The following is an 11,801-nucleotide window of genomic DNA, read 5'->3' on the forward strand; positions in this document are numbered from 1 at the left end:
GTGATCAGCCCTTATATGCATTTCCTGGACGAATGGGGGGTTTTTGTTATTGTTGTTTTGAATTAATTTTTGTTAGGGATTTCCCTGTGGGGCTGCTGCATGTTGTGCTGGTTCAACCCCCCGAGACACTCCCACAAGGCCCCCAGTCACCCAGGGGTGCCTTTTGGTGGGAGGAACAAATGCCCTTTCTCTTTGGAGCTGAGAAAACTCAATCTCTCATTTAGCTTTGAAAACAGCAGTTCAGTTCCTCACACCAATGCACATAGACAAGCTGAATTGAGAGTAATTTGGGAGAAAAAGCGTTAGATAAGACTCCTTAGAATGTATCTCCAGACTAGAATTAGAATCCTTAAACAACAACTTCCTGGGAGAGAGAAAAAGACAACAGCCAAGACCACTTTATTTAAACTCCTGCTCAGCCACCCCTACTTTGTAGCTCTCATCTGCCATTACACATGCCAAGGTCAAATCCTCTCACAGTACAATCTCTGTGATCCCCAAAGCCAAAGAGGCCAGGTCATGCAATACAGGAAAACAGAGCTTTAGACCTAAGAAGAATCTGCCCATGACTCTTGAAACTCCAAAAGAAAACAGAATGCCCCAAAACAGGCGAATTCTTTAAAGCGGTGCAAGTCATTAGATGACTTCTCTAGATCTTTTGGTACTACAGATGGCAAAGGGGTTAGGAGGTATAAGGTGGAAGAAAAGTAAATGAAAGAACTTTTGTTTTTTAAAAAAACAAGACGAAAACTCAGAAACTAAGTGCATGTTTTTCCTCCTTTGCAGTTGCAAGGAATTTTGTCCAAATTAGAGAGGCTTTGTTACCCAGAACTTGGAATTCTCACTCTAATTTGACCAAGTCAGGTAAAATTGGTCAAATCTGATGGGTGAAAATCCAGAACAAACAACAACAATAAAAACCCCACAATATGATCACTGGGTGCTCTAATGGTAAGTAGAAATTAAGACCAGCTGGTTGTTAAACTTTAGCCAAGACAAAACCCCAATTCAGGTACTTACCTAGGGATGGGTCTCAGGCTGAAGACTGCTTTCTACCATCCTAGAAGCAGGAAAAAAAAAAAAAAAAAAAGAGAGAGAGATCTCAAACTCATCTTCCCTGCTGAAAGGGAGCTCAAACTCCATAAAGAAGTTACCTGCCTTCCATTGTGATGGATACAGGAAGTCTTGCCTTCCTTGTTGGGAGAAAGTAAAACTCCAAAAAAGAAGAGAGGTGCACAGCAAAATAAACTTTAGATCTAGACCAAATTTTTGGAAATCAGAGATTCTCTTTAGGGGATGCTTACAGACCTCTGCAAATTCTCCCACTGGTTTGAGCCATACCAGTGAGAGGAGGTGTCAGCTGGGCTTCCTGGGTCTAGTAGGGGCTCAGAAAGCTGTGAAACTTACTCATTTCCTGCATCAGGACTTACTTCAGTCCTGGATGAATAATATTGAAGATATATGCTTAAAATATTCCTAACACCAGGACTTGTGCATGTGTTTTATTCCTCAAGAAAGCTATAAACAGCTGAAAGTTTGCTATAAGTTTCCCTGTGTTCTCTCTCCCTTCCCCGTCCCCCAAAACTAAAGGAAAAGAAATGTTAACTTCCCATTTTTCTGTGACCAGCAGACCTTATCTATACTCCCTATTCCAATTCCTTGTAAACATACTTTGTAAAGTCCTGTAAGATCCTGTCTCCTTTGCCATACTGCTGCAAGGTCATAAAGTAGATAAAACTTCAGTTGCAATTCTGGTTTTCCTCAAAATCTTAGACATGTCACAAATAATTTACTGCCTTTGTTTCTCACTCTGGTAACATCTTCCTGCTGCACATATTTCCCGCCTTGAAGAGTTTAAAAGGCAATCACCCAAAACCAACACTGGCTACCCATTTGGGACCTCTTCTACGCTGTGGAAGCTTTGTACTTTCACTCTGCCCAATAAAGCCTACAGCTTTTTCTCTCTATCATTCCATGTCTCTATCACTTGCTGCGGACAGCCGTCACATCAATTCTTTGGCATGGCTAGGCAAGAACCTTAGGCGTTACACTGGTACCAAGCACTGATAGGAGATTTGTCAAAGGTCAGGGGCATCTCCACTCGGAATGCCTCTGGGGTTACCAAAATGTGAACCCCCAAAATCTGAGACAGGTCTTAGTTAACTTAGAAAGTTTATTTCGCCAATGTTCCAGACGTGCGCCCATGACACAACCTCAGAAGGTCCTGATGACCTGTGCCCAAGGTGACCAGAGCACAGCTTGGTTTTACACATTTTAGGGAGACATGAGACATCAATTAATATGTGTAAGATGTACATTGGTTCAGTCTGGAAAGGTGGAACAACTTGAGGCAAAGGCGGGAAAACTGGAAGCTGAGAGGGGCCTTCCGTGTCTTAGGTAGATAAGAGACAAATGGTTACATTCCTTTGAATTTCTGATTAGCCTCTACAGATGAGGCAAACAGATATGCATTCATCTCAGTGAGCAGAGGGGTGACTTTGAATAGAATGGGAGGCAGGTTTGCCTTAAGCAGTTTCCAGCTTGACTTTTCCCTTTAGCTTAGTGATTTGGGGGCCCCAAGATTTATTTTCTTTTCACAATAGTACACTATACATACTTTTATCTATATTGCATTCATCATTGAACATTGTATTTTAGAGTTAACAACTTAGTAAATTATGGAGTTTATTCCATTTTCCAGCAGTGCAGCATACTTCTTGATTTTTCATTGTTTACTCAGTTTCCTAAGCAACATAATTTATCCAACCAGTCAACCTAAACAGCATTTAGGTTGTTTCTGGTCTTTTGCTATTTTAAATAATGCTGAAATGAATGTTCATAAATCATTTTCTATGTTTTGTCAATTTAACTTTGAATAGATTCCCAGGATTATGAAATAGGTTTGCTGGTTCAAAGGATAAAGGAATGTACAATTTTGACAAACATTGCCAAATCTCCCCTAAAGAGTGATATGCCAGTTTGCATTTCCATAGTGATATATAAATGTCCTTGTGATCTACAACTTCGACCTTTAGATTTGTAAAAGCTTGAGAGATAATGAATGATATTTAAATGAAGTTTTATTTGCTTTTCTCTTATTATTACATATTGTCATATGTGTAAGAGCCACTGACATTTCTTTTTCTGGCATTTAATATACATACTATTTGCTCTTTTATTATGATACATTGTTGATTTTTTCCTGATTAATTTTGGAAACCCTTTATAAATTTAACAGTCATTTTGTTTTAAAGAAGTTGCAATTTTATTTTTCAGTTTGTCATTTGTCATTCTTATCTATGGTGTTTTTGAGATGAAATGTTTAGTATAATCAAATTTATATTTTCCATTACTGTGCTGAATTTTGAATACTTACTAAATTTTACTACTTGTGCATTTCTAAGAATTCACTCAATATTTAATAATTTTTATAGAAACTTCATAACTGAAATTTTATACATTTATATATTAATCTGCTTACAATATATGCTAATGTAGAGATGAGACAGGGATCCAGTTTTTCCTTCTAGAACTACCTAGTTATCAAAACATCAGTTATCTTTTCCTCACTGATTTGAGATGCCTTGTTAGTGTACACTGAATTTCCAAATATAATTTGTCCAATTCTGGGTTTTCTATCGATCTTATTTCATTGGTATGCCTGTCAGTTCTGATGTTGATACTAAACTGCTTTAACTACACAGACTTTATATTATATTTTAAAGCTTGGTATGGTTTGATTCCCCACATGGCTTTTCTCAATTTCCTAACTACTCTTTTAAACAATTCTTTTAAATAAAATTTATAGTCAGCTTCCTCAGCCCTTACAATCAAAGTGAAAATACTTACTAGAACTGAATAACTCATCAATTAATTCAGAGGGAATTTCTATCTTTTTAATATTAAAACTTCCTATATAGAAACAAGGTATCTTTATTTATTTATTTTTATTTTTTATTTTTTTTGAGACAGAGCCTGGCTCTGTCACCCAGGCTGCAGTGCACTGGTGCAATCTCGGCTCACTGCAATCTCCGCCTCATGGGTTCAGGTGATTCTCCTGCCATAGCCTCCTGAGTAGCTGGGACTACAGGTGTGTGCCACCATACCCAACTAATTTTTGTATTTTTAGTAGAGATGGGATTTTGCCATGCTGGCCAGGCTGGTCTCAAACTCCTGACCTCAGGTGATCCACTCTCCTCAGCCTCCAAAGTGCTGAGATTACAGGCATGAGCCACTGTGCCCTCCTGGTATCACTTTTTTGTTGATGAAGTTACTGAATTTTCAGTAGCATCCATGATTTTTTTATTAAAACATATTTTAAAATACATTCAGAGATAAGATATTATTAAAAACAAGGGACAAGGAAAAGAAGGACTGGAAGGGAAACCGGAGAAAGTGCATTTAACTAGAGTAAAAATATCAAGATGGGGAGATCTCAAAGGAATGTTCAAATACAAGGGCCAAAATGAGATTGTACATATACTAAGTTTATAAAAGCAAGAACCCATGATTTTAAAAAATAGGAATAAAACAAAATATCCACATATATCACTGGGATATTTCAGATCACCAGAGATTGTTTTTTAATCCTTTAGAGAATTTGGTCCTTGTTGGTATTACAAATTTGATAACAAAATATAAGCTTATTGACTAAGAATCATTTTAATTGTATTAATATAATGTTAATAATCATGTTAATCGTTTTGATTAGCAATTGTGTCAATGCAAAATTAATATTATTTTAGGAAAAATAAATCATATGTACTTCTTATTTCTAGTTACACAAATAAGTGGTCCTCAGGACAAAAGGGTGTCCTCAGGACACAACAGTTCAACAAGAATCATAAAATGATGGCTGCATAGCAAGCATAAATAGCAGATTCATATGGGAGAATCAGAATTTTTTACAGTTTGGATGATCTTAGGCATCTTAATGATTACTTAACGATTAGAAAAAGGGGCAAAGAGAAGAAATCATGGATAGAGAAGTGGGAAACAGCATTAAGCTATTTTGAACAATTGATGAAGTATGAGAAAATATAATCTGTTAGATCTCAATGCTTAAGACATTCTCTGAGTGATATTGATAAAAGGCTTTTGTGATAGATAGATAGATTGAATTTGCCTGATTGTGCAGAAGGAAACATAATATTAAAATTAATATTAATGTTTAAAATATTAAAAGTTAAAAATAATATTAAAATCTTTCAAATTGATTTTCTATTCTCAGGATAAAGTAATAACAAAATATATAAAAATATATGAAGTGGCCGGGCGCGGTGGCTCACGCTTGTAATCCCAGCACTGTGGGAGGCCGAGGCGGGCGGATCACAAGGTCAGGAGATCGAGACCACGGTGAAACCCCGTCTCTACTAAAAATACAAGAAAAATTAGCCGGGCGTGGTGGCGGGCGCCTGTAGTCCCAGCTACTCAGAGAGGCTGAGGCAGGAGAATGGCGTGAACCCAGGAGGCAGAGCTTGCAGTGAGCCGAGATTGCGCCACTGCACTCCAGCCTGGGCGACAGAGCGAGACTCCGTCTCAAAAAAAAAAAAATATATATATATATGAAGTAATGTAACTATTATATATATTTAATTATAAATATAATAGTGTGGCTGACATATTTGCAAGCGGGAGATAGAAAATAATGGGGAACATAAGGCTTCCACTACCTTCTGAACAGCAATCAAAGAGTAAGTTTTAAATTTTGTAGATAACAAAGCAGAGATTTTGTTTTAAAAGTAAAAAGCTTATTAATAATCTTTGTGATCAAATCAAAGTCAAGGTGTGAATTAAAATTAAAGGCATACCATGAAATCTGTGAAGGGAAGGTGGAAGAAGATGGTTTCTCAGTATAGCACTTTGTCTTTTATTGAGGGAAGACATTAAATATCATTTCATGTTTTAGGAAGAAATCATGGTACAATAATATATTTGAGAATTCTATAACAAAAATCATAATATAGCCATGTGTTGCTTAATGACGGGAATATATTCTGATAAATGTGTTCTTGGGCAATTTTGTCACTGTAGAGTAAAATTACAAAAACTAGATAAGAGAGCCTATTATACACCTAAGCTGTAAAGCATAGCCTATTGCTCCTAAGCTACAAATTTGTACAGCAGACTACAGTATTAAATACTGTAGGCAATTATGATACAATTGTATTTGTGCATCTAAAAATGTCTAAATCTAGAAAAGGTACAGTAAAAATATGATATAAAAAATACGATACACCTGTATAGGATACTTAACAGGAATGAAGCTTGCAGCACTGGAAGTTGCTGTGGGTGAGACATTGAGTGAGTGGTGAGTAAACATGAAGGCCCAGGCATTACTGTATACTTTATAAATACTGTACATGGAGTCAATATTAAATTTATTTAGAAATTTTTCTTTCTTCAATAATAATCTTAGTTTACTATAACATTTTTTCTTTATAAACTTTTTATTTTTAATCTTTGACTTTTGTAATAACATCCTAAAACACACATTGTACAGCATTACAAAAATATTTTATTTTTTATATCCTTATTATTTTTGTATTTGTAACATTTTTATATATTTTTTAATATTTAAGCTTTTTTGTTAAAAACTAATATACAAAAATACACATTTACCTCAGCCTAATCAGGGTCAGGATTATCAATATTACTGTCTTCCACCTCCACATCTTGTTCCCCTGGAAAATATTCAAGGGCAATAACATGCATAAAGCTGTCATATTTTATGACAACAATGCCTTCTTCTGGAATATCTCCTGAAGGAACTGCTTGAGGCTGATTTACAATTAATGTTTTTTTATAAGCAGAAAAGTATAACTTTTCAAAGTTTTACTCTAAAATAATGATAGAAAGTATAGCATAATAAATATATAAACAAGTAACAGTCATTTATTATTATTGTACACAATTACATGTGCTACACTTTTATATGACTGGCAGTGCAGTAGGTTTGTTTATACCAGCATCTCCACATACATGTGAGTAATGCATTGAACTGAGATGTCAGAATGGCTACAATGTCACTAGATGATAAGAATTTTTCAGCTCCATTATTATCTTATGGGACCACTGTCCTATATGCGGTCTGTTGTTAATTAAAATGTTGTTATACGGCACGTGACTTCACTTAAAAAAATAAATGGTGACCATGCCAGAGAGTGGCAAGTGTATTAAGAAGAAAAAAAGTGGATATTTGTATACAATAAACAAATACAATTTTGATTTGTCAATTTAAAAATTCAGTTAAAAAAGAACAGAGTTGATGAGGTATAAAAAGTTTAATTAAAAATGGGCAAAGGATGTGAACATACATTTCTTAAAAGAATACATACCAGTGGCCAACAAACATATGAAAAAATTACTTAACATCACTAATCAGCATACAAATGCAGATCAAAACCACAATTTGATAGCATCTTACACAAATCAGAATGGCAATTATTAAAAAGTAAAAAAAAACAAAGGTTGGTGAAATTGTAAAGAAAAAGGAATACTTGTAGACTGTTAGTGGAAATACAAACTAGTTCATCAACTGTGTAAAGCAGTTTAGAGATTTCTCAAAGAATTTAAAACAGAACTACCAATGAACTCAGCCATCTCATTGCTGGGTACATACTCAAAGGAAAATAATTCATTCTATCAAAAAGACACATGCATCCTCATGTTCACTGCAGTGTTATTCACAATAGCAAATACATAATGTCAACCTAGGTACCCATGAACAGTGGATTGGAGAAAAAAGAAATTTGGTACATGTACACCATGGAATACTATGCAGCCATTAAAAATAATGAAATCACATTTTTTTGCAGCAACATGGATGAAGCTGGAGGACATTATCTTAAGCAAGCTACTGCAAGAACAGAAAGCCAAATACCATGTTCTTACTTATAAGTGCAAGCAAAATGACTAATACATATTAGTGTAAAGATGTGAAAAATAGAGACTGGGGACCACTAGATGAAGCAGGAGAAGGGGGAATTGGACAGAAGAATCACCTGTTGAGAACTATGCCTAGTGCCTATGTGACGGGATCAGTGGGACAAACCACAAGCCTCAGTGCCACACAATTTGTCTATGTAACAAACACACGTGTACCCTTTAATCTATAATAAAAGTTGAAATTATATGTTTAAAAATATGTACAGAGTAGAATGGAGGTTACCAGAGGCTGGAGGGTAGAGAGGTTTAGGAAAATCAAGGTATACAACATTTCAATTAGATAGAAGGAATAAGCTCAGGAGATCCATTGTACATCATGGTGATTATAGCAAATACCAACATACTGTATACTTGAATATTGCTAAGAGGGTAGATTTCAAGTGTTCTCACCACAAAAATTTTACGTATGCAAGGTAGTATGTTAATTAGTTTGATTTAGTTATTCCACAATGTATACAATTATCAAAGCATCATGTTATATACTAGAAATATAAATATATTTTTTATTTGTCATTAACTAAATACATATCAATGAGCATTTGAGGCAAATGTCATATTTAGTGGCAAGCCAAATGAAAAGTAAAAGCAGTGTTGCTTATCTATATCTAGATATTTTAGGAATTTGTCCTTAACCTGTAAATTTAAAATTATAAGATCTATAGGAAAATTTCATTTAATTTTTGGTGTTGGTGATTTTAGCTGTCTATATTTTTATTTATCATTATTACCAGTAGTTTATTATCTTGTGAATCTCTTATGTTGTGTATAAATTTGCTTTGAAAATTCTTACATTTTAATTTAATAATTTTCATTCTTGTGCTGAGTCTAGAATCTTGATTTTTATATAGATCTGTTTATTTTATGTCAAGTCTAAATATACACTCAGGACACCCATTGTATGTCATAATGACTACAGTTAAAAACAACATATGGCTGGGTGTGGTGGCTCACGCCTGTAATCCCAGCACTTTGGGAGGCCGAGGCGGGCAGATCACGAGGTCAGGAGATCGAGACCATCCTGGGTAACATGGTGAAACCCCGTCTCTACTAAAAATACAAAAAATTAGCCGGACGTGGTGGTGGGCACCTGTAGTCCCAGCTACTCAGGAGGCTGAGGCAGGAGAATGGCGTGAACCTGGGAGGCGGAGCTTGCAGTGAGCCGAGATTGCACCACTGCACTCCAGCCTGGGTGACAGAGCCAGACTCCGTCTCAACAAAAAAAAAAAAAAAAAAAGAAAAGGATGGCTTGACTTGTTAAACTCTTCTCCATCCTTAATTCCTCTACCATATGCTTGTGAAAAGGAGAGAGAATTCTAGAGACTGAGGGAATATTACATGAAGGGCAGCAACAAATTTAGAGGCTCAAAAAAGATGTGTTTATTTTTAATAAATATTAAATATATATAAGCTACATATTATTAAAGATGATTTTTAACTCATCAAAATTCATCCTGAATAAGACTATGCATAAACATGTTTTTAAAATGAGTTTTTAAAAATCAGTGAATACATTTTAAAAGGAATAACACAGATACAAAATATATTTTAAGATACACTTCATGCAGAGGTTTATTTATTTATTTATTTATTTATTGTTTTGCTTTAAGTTCCAAGATACCGGCGCAGAATGTGCAGGTGTGTTACATAGGTATACATGTGTCATGGTGGCTTGCTGCACTCATTGACCCATCCCCTAGATTCCCTCCAGTCGGCCCCCAACCCCCAACAGGCTCTGCTATCTGTTGTTCCCCTCCCTGTGTCCATGTGTTCTCAATGTTCAACTCCCACTTATAAGTGAGAACATGTCTTGTTTGGTTTTCTGTTCCTGTGTTAGTTTGCAGAGGATGATGGCTTCCAACTTTATCCATGTCCCTGAAAAGGACATGATCTCATTTATTTTTATGGCTGCATAGTATTCCATGGTGTATATGTACCATATTTTCTTTTTCCAGTCTATCATTGATGGACATTTGGGTTGGTTTCATGTCTTTGTTATTGTAAATAGAGCTTCAATAAACATACATGTGCATGTGTTTTTATAGTAGAATGATTTATATTCTTTTGGGTATATACCCAGTAATGGGATTGCTGGGTCAAATGGTATTTCTGGTTCTAGACCTTTGAAGAATCACCACACTGTCTTTCACAATGGTTGAGCTAATTTACATTCCTACCAACAATGTAAAGCGTTCTTAATTTCTCTGTAGCCTTGCCAGCATCTATTGTTTCTTGACTTTTTAATAATTGACATTCTGACTGGCATGAAATTGTATCTAATTTTGATTTTGATTTGCATTTCTCTAATAATCAGTGATGTTGAGCTTTTTTAATGTTTGTTGGCCACATAAATGTCTTCTTTTAAGAAATGTCTTTGCACAATTTTCAGTGGGGTTGTCTGTTTGTTTCTTGCAAATTTGTTTAAGTTCCTTGTAGATTGTGGATATTAGAATTTTGTTGGATGGGCAGATTGCAAAAAATTTCTTCCATTCTGTAGGTTGCCCATTCACTCTGATGATAGTTTATTTTGCTGTGCAGAAGCTCTGTATTAGATCTCATTTGTTAATTGTGGCTTTTGATGCAATTGCTTTTGGTGTTTTCGTCATGAAGTCTTTGCCCATGCCTATGTCCTGAATGTTATTGCCTAGGTTTTCTTCTAGGGTTTTTATGATTTGGGGTTTTACATTTAAGTCTTTAACTCATCTGGAGTTAATTTTTGTGTAATGTGTAAGGAAGAGATCCAGTTTCAGTTTTCTGCATGTGGCTAGCTGGTTTTCTCAGCACCATTTATTGAATAGGAAATCCTTTCCCTATTGCTTCTTTTTGTCAGGTTTGTCAAAGATCAGATGGTTGTAGATGTGTCATGTCATTTCTGAGGTCTCTGTTCTGTTCCATTTATCTGTATATCTGTTTTTGTAGCAGTACCATGGTGTTTTGGTTACTGTTGCCTTGTAGTGTAGTTTGAAATCAGGAGTGATGCCTCCAGCTTTGTTCTTTTTGCTTAGGATCGTCTTGGCTATACAGGCTCTTCTTTGGTTCCATATGAAATTTAAAGTAGTTTTGAATTCTATGTAGAATGTCAATGGTAGTTTGATGGGAATAGCATTAAACCTATAAATTACTTTGGGCAGTATGGCCATTTTCATGATATTGATTCTTCCTATACATGAACCTGGAATGCTTTTCCTTTTGTTTGTGTCCTCTCTTATTTCCTTGAGCAGTTGTTTGTAGTTCTTCTTGAAGAGGTCCTTCACATCTTTTGTTAGCTGTATTCCTAGGTATTTTATTCTCTTTGTAACAATTGTGAATGGGAGTTCATTCATGAGTTGGCTCTGTGTTTGTCTATTGTTAGTGTAAAGGAATGCTTGTGATTTTTGCGCATTGATTTTGGATCCTGAGAGTTTGCTGAAGTTGCTTATTAGCTTAAGGAGCTTTTGGGCTGAAACGATGGGATATTCTAAATATAGAATTATGTCATCTTCAAAGAGAGACAATTTCACTTCCTCTCTTTCTGTTTGCGTATCTTTATTTCTTTTTTTTTTTTTTTTGCCTGATTGCCCTAGTCAGAACTTCCAAGACTACGCCTCATAGGAGTGGTGAGAGAGAAGACATCCTTGTCTTTCACTGGTGTTGGAAGGGAATGCTTCCAGCTTTTGCCTATTCAATGTAATATTGGGTGTGAGTTTGTCTTGAGTATCTCTTATTATTTTGAGATATGTTCCATCAATACCTGGTTTATTGAGAGTTTTTAACATGAAGGGATGTTGAATTATATCAAAGTTTTTTTCTGCATCTATTGAGATAATCATGTGGTTTTTGTCTTTGGTTCTGTTTATGTGATGGATTACATGTACTGA

The 11,801-nt window shown here is 35.4% G+C and overlaps 1 long non-coding RNA gene across 1 annotated transcript in view; it reads right to left on the reverse strand.

The window, feature by feature from the left end:
- Window positions 1-6,287, reverse strand: part of LOC116456930 (uncharacterized) — a 41,651-nt gene extending 35,364 nt beyond the window's left edge. The window contains exons 1-2 of the long non-coding RNA XR_004244849.1: window positions 6,257-6,287; window positions 1,021-1,060 (exon numbers count right to left, since the gene is read on the reverse strand). This is a non-coding gene — a long non-coding RNA (uncharacterized LOC116456930). The remainder of the gene's footprint in view (window positions 1-1,020; window positions 1,061-6,256) is intronic.
- Between the last annotated feature and the right edge of the window lie 5,514 nt (window positions 6,288-11,801).

Source organism: Hylobates moloch, unplaced genomic scaffold (assembly GCF_009828535.3).
Source record: "Hylobates moloch isolate HMO894 unplaced genomic scaffold, HMol_V3 SCAFFOLD_17, whole genome shotgun sequence".
NCBI classification, from domain to species: Eukaryota; Metazoa; Chordata; class Mammalia; order Primates; family Hylobatidae; genus Hylobates; species Hylobates moloch.